Raw genomic sequence first — 12,807 nt, 5'->3', positions numbered from 1 at the left:
ATTTATTGTCTTTATTTCAATTAAAGGACTTTATTCTGGGTGTTTGTGTTTTATTTTTAACTTTGACTATGGGGTTAGTAATGGGGGTGTCTTATAGACGCCTCTCCATTACTAACCTGGGCTTGATGTCAGCTGGCATTATAAGCTGACATCAACCCCAACCCTATTACCCCACTGCCACCGCTACAGGGCAGTGGGAAGAGCGAGGCTAAGTGCCAGAATTGGCGCATCCTATGGATGCGCCATTTCTGGGGCGGCTGACGGCTGGTGTTTCTAGCCTGGGAGGGGGCCAATATTCATGTCACCCTTCCTGGGCTATTAATATCAGCCCCCAGCTGTCTGCCTAGCCTTTGCTAGCTATTAAAATAGGGGGGACCCCACGTCATTTTTTGGGGGGGGGGTCCCCCATTTTAATAGCTAGTAAAGGCTAGGTATTCAGCTGGGGGCTGATATTAGTAGCCTGGGAAGCTCCGTGGGTATTACCCCTTCCCAGGGTTCAAACATCTTCCCCAGCTGTCTGCTTAACCTCCGCTAGAGCCTAAAATTATGGGGAACCCCACGCCAATTTTTTTTTAAATAAATCCTTTATTTTAACACTAAATGACAAGTACAGTAATCAACACTGTCACTGTACTTCATATATATGTGACTGACATGTTTCTATCTATCTAATCTATGTGTGATGCTCTATTCCTTCCATTCTAAATTGTCGGGTACCGCTGCTGAATTGCCGGCCGGCTTTTTTAAAGAGACGGTGCATGAAAACACTAATATTTTTTTTAATAAATCCTTTACACTAAATGGCAAGTACAGTAATCAACACTGTCACTATACTTCTTATATATGTGACTGACATGTTTCTATCTATCTAATCTATGTGTGATTCTCTATTCTTTCTATTCTAAATTGTCGGGTACCGCTGCTGAATTGCCGGCCGGCTTTTTTAAAGAGACGGTGCATGAAAACACTAATATTTTTTTTTATAAATCCTTTACACTAAATGACAAGTACAGTAATCAACACTGTCACTGTACTTCTTATATATGTGACTGACATGTTTCTATCTATCTAATCTATGTGTGAAGCTCTATTCTTTTGGTTCTAAATTGTCGGGTACTGGTGTACGCCGCTGCTGAATTGCCAGCTTTTCATGTTTCACTGTGAGCACAGTTCCCATCGATTTGGGCAATCACTCTAATGCCACAACCACCATGGCTGTGGCATTACAGTGAGTGGCAGACAATCCCTGCATGATTGGTGCTCTAAATAGCGCCAGACATGCAGAACACGCTTTTGGTGCACGAACAGTTATCGAACATAACCTCGAACAGCCGAATTTTTTGCAAATCGTTCGGGTTCATCGAACAACTCGAACACCGCCCAAAACAGCTCGAATTTGAGATTGGCGAACAGTTCTAGTCGAACACCGCTCATCTCTACAGGTAAGACGCTTCTGGAATTGTCTATTTGTAATGAGTGGCTTGACACAAGGAATGCGACACTTGTAGACCATGTCCTGGATACGTCTGTGTGTGGTGGCTGTTGAAGCAATGACTCCAGCAGCAGTCCACTCCTTGTGAATCTCCCCCAAATTTTTGAATGGCCTTTTCTTAACAATAATTTCAAGGCTGCAGTTATCCCGGTTGCTTGTGCATCTTTTTTTACCACGCTTTTTCCTTCCACTCAACTTTCCATTAACATGCTTGGATACAGCACTGTGTGAACAGCCAGCTTCTTTAGCAATGACCTTTTGTGGATTACCCTCCATGTGGAGTGTGTAAATGACTGCCTTCTGGACATCTGTTGAGTCAGCAGTCTACCCCATGATTGTGGAGCTTACTGAAACAGACTAAGGGACCTTTTTAAACACTTCGGAAGCCTTTGCAGGTGTTTTTTTGTTAATTATTCTAATTTACTGAGATAATGACTTTTGTGTTTTCATTGGCTGTAAGCCATAATCATCAACATTAACAGAAATAAACACTTGAAATAGATCACTCTGTTTGTAATGACTCTATATAATATATGAGTTTCACTTTTTGTATTGAAGAACTGAAATAAATTAACTTTCTGATGATATTCTAATTTTGTGAAAAGCACCTGTACATATTTCTCTAAAACATGTTTGATTTCCTGCACAAGACTAATGATGGGATTATGTGAACGTTTGATGTATATCTTAGAATCACTGAGTTGTTCAAGAATATCCTTTACATAGTTAGTATGATTCATAACAACTATGGCTCCCCCCTTGTCAGCAGGCTTAATAATAATGTCCTTGTCATCTTATAAGGATCGCAGAGCTTGATGATCTTATGATAAAAAAATTCCTGTGATGGAATAGATGGCCTTGTTCTATATCAGCACTTGGTGTTGACAATTCTTTATCAATGAAACTAATGAAGGTTTCTAGGAAGGGTCTCCATTGGGCAGTTGAAACTTACTCTTTGCATACCGAGGTCTGTTAAAGAATTCAAGGGTTGGGGACCTGAGGGAACCTTGTGTGGTGACGGTGTACCCCTAGCAAAGTATGCCTTAAGTCGTAAGGTACAATAGAAGTGTTGAAGATCCATATCAAGATGGAAGGTGTAATATTTATAATCTGGGAAAAAAGTCAAACATTTTTGTAATAATGACAGTACATCAATCCCCAATGACTTGGATGAAATGTTCACTACCAGGGATGTGCTACCTGGGAACGTGTTGCTCTGATTGTGTCAGAGGCTTCTCGTCTTGTCTTCCTTGTCTGAACAGTGGTCGGTTGGACCCTAAAAAGGAGTTGAAAGTCCTCGACATTCATAGTCCGAGCTTGAAAATGAATGATCAGTGGAGGATCTGGGGCCCAAATTGTAATCGTATCGTACATTGTAGGTATCTTTCTACCAATACACACTATTGTAAATAGTCGTCAGTGTTCCTTGAAAATTTGGATCTCTTCTTTGATTCTGATTCTTTGCGATACTGGTCAAGTATGTTGGTGACTCTGTTCTTGAGGGAAGATAATTCCTCTGTAGATATGGTTGATGTCAGCTGGGTCTCAATACTCTAGATTTGTTCCTTGGTGGTCACAATTGATTTATGTAGATAATCGACTGTCAGTGTCATTGTGTCAAAGGAGCTTTTATTTAAGATCTGTTCAAATGTAGAACAGTAATCTGAGGTGTCTCGAAAAATAGTGAGTTGAAGTAGAACCCTAATACCTCTGGGAATGCGCTGTACTTTAAGGTATTCGGTTAAGGTGGCACAATGCAGCTCGATGTTAATGAGATGGTGGGATTGATGCTCAAAATCCCGGCTACGTGTTTGGGTGGAATGTGTAGAAAATCATTCGAGTATGTAGACTGTGCTATGATGTTGGAGAATTCTTCAGTGTTGTATGAAAAAGTAGCCATAAAGGTGGTTTATACAGGGTGCTTGTGAAAAGAAGTAAAAGACCAGAAATGTAATATGTACATAACTATCTAACAAAGACCCGGGATGGGTCGAAAGGTCTCCTAATCTGTTCCATATGTTTCTATATCTCTCATAATGTGTTCTGTGCTTCTTACATGAATAAAAATTCTTCACTGCAATATCCAAAGAGTGCAGTTGTTTTCCTCTTATATTACTCCTCAGACTAGCAGAGAAAATAATTAGTGATGAGTGAATGTGCTGCTGCGTCTGTCTACCTCCGCAAAACATGCAGCCGCAGGAACTCAAACATATTAGCAGAGCACACCCAAGATACTCGGATAACACCAGAGTATGCTCGGATAACACCTTATCCAAGCACGCTCGCTCATCACTAAAAATAATCCCTCCCACTCAGCTTCAGCTCATGGGCAAGTTAAACATATTCATACTACTTTATCATGGGAAGAAAAAATGTTAATGGATAGAGGTACAAAAGATATACTGTTCATACATAGTTTTCTTTCCTAGCACACATTATCAATGGAACAAATAGCATCCTGTACCTGGTATCAGTACTCAACACTCACTTTGTATCTGGCATGAAGATTGTCATTTTCAATGTCATTTTGTGTCTAGAAAGGGAATCAGAACTTTCAATTGTTTTATTATATAATGTTTTTTAAATATATTTTTTATTTGCTTTGACATTATGTTTCACTTTTTTAGACAGACATTCTAATAATATGAATGATTAAGTGAATCAGACATCTTGTCTGTGCAATAAAAGACTTTACAAATGCAGAGTTATAATTTCATAATTGATTTAGGTGGGTTGAGTAAATAATTTATGAGAACATTAGGTTAAAAGGGTAGGAATGGATTTTTGTGGGTTTGCATATTAGAAAACTTCTTAAGGGGACTCTGTCAAACCAAGTACAAGGGCTCGGTGCATCATGACATGGTCAATCTTTTAAATGCACCTTCCCACCTGCTTGTTTTCCATTTATCTCCACCCTTCGCTGGCTTTATGATTCCAGAGCTGTCAAAGAAGTGTGGGGGGGGGGTACAGATAGATGGAATACAGATGGAATATGGTGCACTTAAATGTTTGGTCGTGCCATAATACACCTGTACTTGGTTTGAACAGTCATTCTGTGCTGACAGAGACCCTTTAAATTTCCTACATTTGATGCTAAGTTGAATGACAGTAAACGATCCACTCTTATGGTTGTAGTTCATGGGTCTCATCTCAATATTGGTCTATAGTGAATTTTCAGCTGCAGAAATACAAGAATCTTGTATGCAGAAGATCACTTAAAATCTGATTTCAGCACTTTTATTTGGACTTTTTGACCTAAAACATGAACTATGTAGATGAACAGTTTGAATACTTTGACTATTGTTTTACTATGATGAACCACTAGTTTATTAAGATTTTATTTGTACAGTATATATGAATATACATTTTACACTAAATAGACAACAGTTTTTATAAAAACCTATTTATTACACCAAAAGGAGCTTTTATGACATATCATTCTAAGTCCATAATCATTAATATGGAATTGTTCTCCCATTTGAAGCTAAACAGATCCAATGAGAAGGTGTTCCACAAGATTTTGGAGTGTGCATGTGAGAATTTTTGCCTCATTATACAGAAAATCATGTTTGAGGTAAGACACTGATGTTAGACAAGTGGACCTGGCTCGTAATCTCTGTTCTAATTCATCCCAAAAATGTTTCGATGGGTTTGAGTTCACGGCTGTGTGAAGTCAAGTTCTTTCATACCAAACTCCCCCAATAATTCCTTTATAGACTTTGATTTGTGCATTGGGGCACAGTCATGTTAGAAAAGAAAAGTGTCTTCCCTAAATTGTTCCCACAAAATTAGAAGCATTCAATTATCCCAAATATGTTGGTGTGCTGAAGCATTAAAATTTACCTTCACTGGTGCAAAGGGGCTTAAGCCAAACTGTGTAAAAAAACTAACATTATCCTTCCTCCACCTAACTTTATCATTGACAAAATGAAGTCAGGTAGATAATTTTCTCTTGGCATTTGGCAAACTCAGACTTCTTCACCAGACTGTGAGATTGAAACGTGTAATTCCTCACTCCACAGAACTACTTCTACAGAGGTGATATGCTTGACATCAGACATTTGGCTTTGTGCTTGGTGATGAAAATCTTAAATGCTGTTGATCGGTCAAGGAAATCTATGCCACGACTGCTGATGTTGATGCCAGAGGAGGTTTGGACCTCTGCAGTCAATACGTAAGTAGAATATTGGCAATTTCTATGCACTGTGAGCCTCAGCACTCGGCGACCACATTCTATTTACTTAGTTGGTCTACCACTTTGTGGCTGAGTGTCTGTTGTTCCAAAATGCTTCCACTTTACAAAGTTACCACGCATAGTTGATTGTTGAAATTTCACAAATTAACATGTTGCAAGACCACGCTTGAGTTCAGTGAGCTGTATAGAACAACCCATTATTTCACAAATATTTGAAAGGACAGACTGCATGGATACATGCTTGATTTTATTAATCTGTGACAATGGAAATGAATGAAAAAACTAAATTTACTGATTACAAGATGTGTACCAATTAGAAATGAGCGGCTCACTTCGTGCAACCTGGTACATGGTCCAGGTCATTGCTATCTGGCTGTGGACTGTAGCTGTGGGAATTTCCTCACAACAAACTGTGAGGTCCATTTTTTCCTATTACAGCTTATAAAGATTAAAAACCTGAAGCTAAAACAACATTATAGTGGTAAAAAGTAATTATTCTTTTTTCACTGCCCAATGGTATAAAATTCTGTGAGGCACATGTGTTGTCAATATGCTTACTGGACCCCCAGATGAATTCATTGGAGGGGTGTAGTTTGAAAATGGGGTCACTCATAGAGGGTTCTGCTGTTCTGACACCTCAGGAGCTCTGCTAATGTGACATGGAACCCTGACACCATTCCAGCAATATCTGAACTCCAATATGGCTTCTTCCCTTCTGAGCTTTGCATTGTGCTTCAAAAGTAGTTTTTGACCACTTATGGGTTATAGGCATACTCAGGAGAAATTGTGTAACAAATTGCACTGTTCATTTTCTCCTATTATTCCTTTTGAAAGAAAAAAACTTGGGGCCAAAAACAACGTTTCAGTAAAAAAAATGGAAATTTTCCATTTACTCAGCCCAATGTTATACAATTCGCCTGAAGATTAAAAATGCTCACTAGACCCCTGGCTGAATTCCTAAAGAGGTGTAGTTTCCAAAATGGGATCACTTGTGGGGGGTTTCCACTGTTTAGGCGCATCAGGGGTTCTGCAAACGTGACATGGCGTCCGCTACCGATTCCAGCCAATTTTGCGTTCTGAAAATCAAAGTCAAATGGTGCTTCTTCTCTTCCAAGCCCTGCTGTGCCGCCAAACAGAAGTTTTCCACCACATATGGGGTATCAGCATACTCAGGAGAAATTGCACAACAATTTTATGCCCAATTTTCTCCTGTTACCCCTGTGAAAATGCAAAAATTGGGGCTAAATCAACATTTTTGTGGGAAAAAGTTACATTTTCATAATTTTCTTCCACATTGCTTTAATTTCTGTAAAGCACCTTAAGGGTTAATAAACTTCTTGAATGTGGTTTTGAGCACTTTGAAGGGTGCAATTTTTAAAGTGTTGTCACTTTGGCGTATTTTCTGTCATATAGGCCCCTCAAAGTCACTTCAAATGTAATGAGGTCCCTAAAAAAATTGGTTTTGTAAATTTTGTTGGAAAAATGAAACATTTCGTATAAACTTTTAACCCTTCTAACTTCCTAACAAAAAAATTATGTTTAAAAAATGATGCTGATGTAAAGTAGACATATGGTAAATGTCACTTATCAACTATATTGTGTGATATGACTATCTGGTTTAACGGCATAAAAATTAAAAGCTTTAATTTTCAAAAATTTTCAAAATTTTCACCAAAGTTCCAATATTTTCACAAATAAATGCAAAAAATATCAACCTAAATTTACCGCCACCATAAAGTACAATGTGTCACAAAAAAACAATCTCAGAATCACTGGAATCCATTGAAGCTTTCCAGAGTTATTACCACATAAAATGACACTGGTCAGAATTGTAAAATTTGGCCTGGTAAGAAAGATGAAAACAGGCTCGGCGTTGAAGGGGTTAAATATACCATGCAGCATGTGCTACCAGGTGCATACCTGACGTGCATTTCGTGTTAGCTTCCTGAAAAGGGGCTTGAAGAGGTGTGTTGGGAGAGGGTATTAAATGGTGGAGAGGGTATTAAATGGTGGAGAGTGTCAAATCAAACCACTTTAACTTGAAGGAAACAGGTGTGTAGCACTCGAATCGGAGTGCCACTCTCCAGGGACTTCCGGCACTTGCGCACTTGCGATGCGTCACATGGAGGAGCAAGTCAGCACCATGCTGCACTCCACAAAAAGGACATCACCCCAGGCGGGAGAATCAAATGCTGCACCAGGGAAGCTGGAACTTCAGGAAATTTGCACAGCTCCTGTACAGAGCCAGAGAGGACTGAACTGGACCATAGACCAGTGAGGCGTAAAATGATCTGCTCATCCTTAGTTTCAATACATTTGTCTAAATAACATACACTGGGGGAAAAAAGTATTTAGTCAGCCACCAATTGTGCAAGTTCTCCCACTTAAAAAGATGAGAGAGACCTGTAATTGACATCATAGGTAGACCTCAACTATGAGAGACAAAATGAGAAAACAAATCCTGAAAATCACATTGTCTGATTTGTAAAGAATTTTTTTTCAAATTTTGGTGGAAAATAAGTATTTGGTCAATTACAAACAAGCAAGATTTCTGGCTCTCACAAACCTGTAACTTCTTCTTTAAGAGGCTCCTCTGTCCTCCACTCATTACCTATAGTACTGGCACCTGTTTGCACTTGTTATCAGTATAAAAGACACCTGTCCGCAACCTCAAACAGTCACACTCCAAACTCAACTATGGTGAAGACCAAAGAGCTGTCGAAGGACACCAGAAACAAAATTGTAGCCCTGCACCAGGCTGGGAAGACTGAGTCTGCAATAGGCAAGCAGCTTGGTGTGAAGAAATCAACTGTGGGAGCTATAATTAGAAAATGGAAGCATACAAGACCACTGATAATCTTCCTCGATCTGGGGCTCCACACAAGATCTCACTCCTTGGGGTCAAAGTAATCTCAAGAACGGTGAGCAAAAATCCCAGAACCACATGGGGGGACCTAGTGAATGTTCTGCAGAGAGCTGGGACCAACATTACACAGGCTACCATCAGTAACACACTACGCCGCCAGGGACTCAGATCCTGCAGCGCCAGACGTGTTCCCCTGCTTAAGCCATTACATGTCCGGGCCCATCTGAAGTTTGCTAGAGAGCATTTGGATAATCCAGAAGAGTATTGGGAGAATGTCATATGGTGAGATGAAACCAAAGTAGAACTGTTTGGTAGAAACACAACTCGTCGTGTTTGGAAGAGAAAGAATGCTGAGTTGCATCCAAATAACACCATGCCTACTGTGAAGCATGGGGGTGGCAACATCATGCTTTGGGGCTGTTTCTCTGCCAAGGGAACAGGACGACTGATCCATGTACATGAAAGAACGAATGGGGCCATGTATCGTGAGATTTTGAGTGCAAACCTCCTTCCATCAGCAAGGGCATTGAAGATGGAACGTGGCTGGGTCTTTCAGCATACAATGAACCCAAGCACACCACCAGGGCAATGAAGGAGTGGCTTCGTAAGAAGCATTTCAAGGTCATGGAGTGGCCTAGCTAGTCTCCAGATCTAAACCCTATAGAAAACCTTTGGAGGGAGTTGAAAGTCCGTGTTGCCCAGCGACTGCCCCAAAACATCACTGCTCTAGAGGAGATCTGCATGGAGGAATGGGCCAACATACCAGCAACAGTGTGTGCCAACCTTGTGAAGACTTACAGAAAACGTTTGACCTCTGTCATAGCCAACAAAGGATATATAACAAAGTATTGAGATGAACTTTTGTAATTGACCAAATACTTATTTTCCAACAAAATTTGAAAAAAATTTCTTTCCAAATCAGACAACGTGATTTTCAGGAATTGTTTTCTCATTTTGTCTCTCATAGTTGAGGTCTACCTATGATGTCAATTACAGGCCTCTCTCATCTTTTTAAGTGGGAGAACTTGCACAATTGGTGGCTGACTAAATACTTTTTTTCCCCACTGTATATGCTGTTGCACTGTTTATAATTTTCAGGACTGCAGGACTTTAGTTTCTAAGGTAGCTTAGGCAGGGATAGTAGCTTAGTTGGAGTGGCACCCACTTTTTACAAACTATTCCTTATGCCTCGCACATTCTCACATGGATTACTCCCCCATGACATGATTTTTTGATCTTTCTCACACAGACTGCTCCCTTTGCTGGCATGCAGTACTCTGCTGGTCATGTACTAGATGGGTGGTGGTGGTTTTAACCTACTAAGTAAGCATTCCATTGTTACTGAACACATTTGGTGGGTGTTCAGAGAGGAAAGCAAAGAAATGCCAGGGGTGCCCTTATAAGAATATCTAGACACCAAAGTAATGTATCTTTTAAAAATTATTCTAATTCAAAAAAGAGTTGGGTTTTATGTAGTAAAGTATTTAAACATTGGACAACTCTTGATGTGGTGTTCTAGATCTCAGTATAAGTGCAGGTACAGTCCAATGGTTTCAAACTCGGGCATGCTGTGACTTCTTTCCTTGGACAGACTCTGTCCAAGTAAAAAATCTGACATGTGCACAGCCCCACAGAATAACATTGGTCCAAGTGCGATACGATGTTTTCTCGGATCACACTCAGACCAAAAATACGTTCCTCTGCACTTGCCCTTAGTATGAGGTTTTCATTTCATTTTTATTAGATACAAGACTCAACACTACTAAATATATAAATATCAGTACCATAATAAGGTGAACTGAAGTGACTGTCTATTATATTGCCTAGTATCACTCACTGTATGATACCTAGCTTTAACTTCTCAGTATTTTTCCATTGTGTTCAAAGAACTTTGATTTTCTTTTTCTGTCATTGTTATATTAAACGAGTAGCAGAGGTAGCAATTAAGGTATTTCATGTGAGAAAATCATCTCACTTGCTGTCTGCTCTCTGGGTCAGACTTCTTATTTTATGTCAGAACTTCAGACACATCCTTGCAGGGAAAGTGAAGCCACATTGAAATAGTAAGATGATTTTCTTGCATCAGTTATCAGAACATTTTGTATCTTTGCACTTTCCTGTTTATATGTGACTTTTTCAAGGGTCCTATAAAGCGGGCAACATTGAAGTAAATACTCTCGGATCAAACTTCTGGTGAGAAGCAGAGCTATAGTATAAGGCCGGAGTCACATTACACGTCGACAAAATCGCTCCGATTCTCAGTGCCTAGAGTCGCACGATTGTTGTCCGTATGGTAATTCAAGTGTAATGCGATAGCAATGCGATACTGCGATATTTTCTCGCCTATGTATCCGTATGACATCCGTATGACATCCATATGGGCTCACATTTTCCACAGATTTTTCCAATATAACGCCAAATTTAAATTTAACAGCCTCAATGGTCTGAAACTTATAAAAACCTAATAAAAAAGGCCACACACTGGGTCCACAAGAAGATTTGACTTCAAATCTTTCACATATACCCCTGCTGATGTTGTCCTGGTTTGCTTAGAACATGTCTGACAGGGTTACCTTAAATACAACTGAGCGGGTTCTTTCACATTGGGTCTTGTCTCAACAGTTTGGGGAGCAATACCCAGTTATTGTTGATCTAAGGAGGCGGAGACGAATGTGGGTCCATCCGCTTTTGATGCGACGGGTCACTAAAGGACATTTCCACGTCTATATGGGGCTCTACGCAGCCATCCTGACAAGTTTTATGGCTACTGTCGGATGAACAGCTCCACTTTTGATATTCTTTTGGAGGTCGTGGGACCTGGGATCACATTCAAGGACACAAATATGCGCAAATGTATTTCCCCAGAGGAGCGTCTTTTACTTACATTACGGTATGTATTTTTTTCATATGTTTGGATGTATTCCTTGATTGTTTTAATGCATGTTCCGCCCATACGTTGTTGAAAAATATAGTGTGATACTTTAATGCATATTTCTTTCAAAATATTGTTGTTTTTTTGCTAATTGTCACTCCCTGGTGCAATTCCCAACTATTGTATTTTTTAGAATGTTTTTCAGATGTTTACTAGTGACTAAGTGTTTTTTTTTTGTTTTGCAGCTTTAATTTGCTTTAGGTAAATTGAGATTAGTAAATATTTGAATGACATTATGTTGAGTATGTGTTTTTATTTCATGCCACACAGCTTTACATTATTCCCATGGGTCCGACATATTGTTGTTTATTGTGTTTTTTTACTACACTGGTAATGTTATGTGTGTAGATGTTATTTATATGTTTGTAATTAATGTTTATTTTTTGGCCAATGTTTAATTTTTTTTTTTTTTTTACCTTGCATATAATTTTAGGTTTCTATCCACCAGTATATCGTATGCAGCACTTCATCTTGAATTTCTTCTTAGAAAATCTACCATCTCAGGCATTGTACGCCAAACTTGTACAGAAATCTGGTTATGTCTTCATAATTCGATTATGCCTGAGCCCAAACAAGAAGACTGGCTGCGGATAGCCCGAGGCTTTGAGGAAACATGTCAGTTCCCTAACTGCATTGGATCCCTGGATGGCAAGCACATCCACGTTCGTAAGCCGCCAAACTCAGGGTCCCAATATTTCAATTATAAGCAATTTTTCTCTGTTGTGCTCCTGGCCTTGGTTGACAGCACATACAGGTTTATAATTATTGATATTGGGGCCTATGGAAGAACTGGAGACTCCAGAGTGTTCAATTCTTCCATCATGGGTCTGTGGCTGCGAAGTAATGATTTATATATCCCACCCCACGAGTTCTCCCCGAATCACGTTCGGAAGCTGTTCCTTATGTCATGGTTGGTGATGAGGCATTTCAACTGGCATGCCATGTAATGAGGCCATATCCACGGAGAGCCCTGGACCACCGGCGGCAAATTTTAAATTATCGCCTATCACGTGCAAGACAATTGGTGGAGTGCGCCTTTGGGATCCTATGTGCAAAATGGAGGGTCCGGATGCCGGCGATCCAATTAAGTGAAGCTAATGTGACTACAGTGATTTAGGCCTGTTTCATCCTTCATAATTTCACAAGAATTCATGAATGTGCACCTATAGATGAAGACGCTGGTGATGTACCAGGTAATGCCAGACCTACAAGTCATGTTCACAATCCTCATCGTCAGGCCTCTGGTCTCAAAGTTCAGGCATAAGACATCTTTACAAATTATTTTGTGTCACCACAGGGATCTACTCCTTGGCAAGATAATG

General features: G+C 39.7%; 1 pseudogene; it reads left to right on the top strand.

The window, feature by feature from the left end:
* Positions 1 to 3,246: 3,246 nt before the first annotated feature.
* LOC141156871 (uncharacterized) lies at positions 3,247 to 12,602 on the top strand (annotated as a pseudogene).
* Positions 12,603 to 12,807: the final 205 nt, after the last annotated feature.

The sequence above is a fragment of the Phyllobates terribilis genome, unplaced genomic scaffold (genome assembly GCF_046119375.1).
Source record: "Phyllobates terribilis strain yellow unplaced genomic scaffold, ASM4611937v1 Scaffold_1__5_contigs__length_1240528914, whole genome shotgun sequence".
Taxonomy (NCBI): domain Eukaryota; kingdom Metazoa; phylum Chordata; class Amphibia; order Anura; family Dendrobatidae; genus Phyllobates; species Phyllobates terribilis.
The sequence above is the reverse complement of the archived record's forward strand: the minus strand, read 5'-3'. Positions and strand labels throughout refer to the sequence as shown.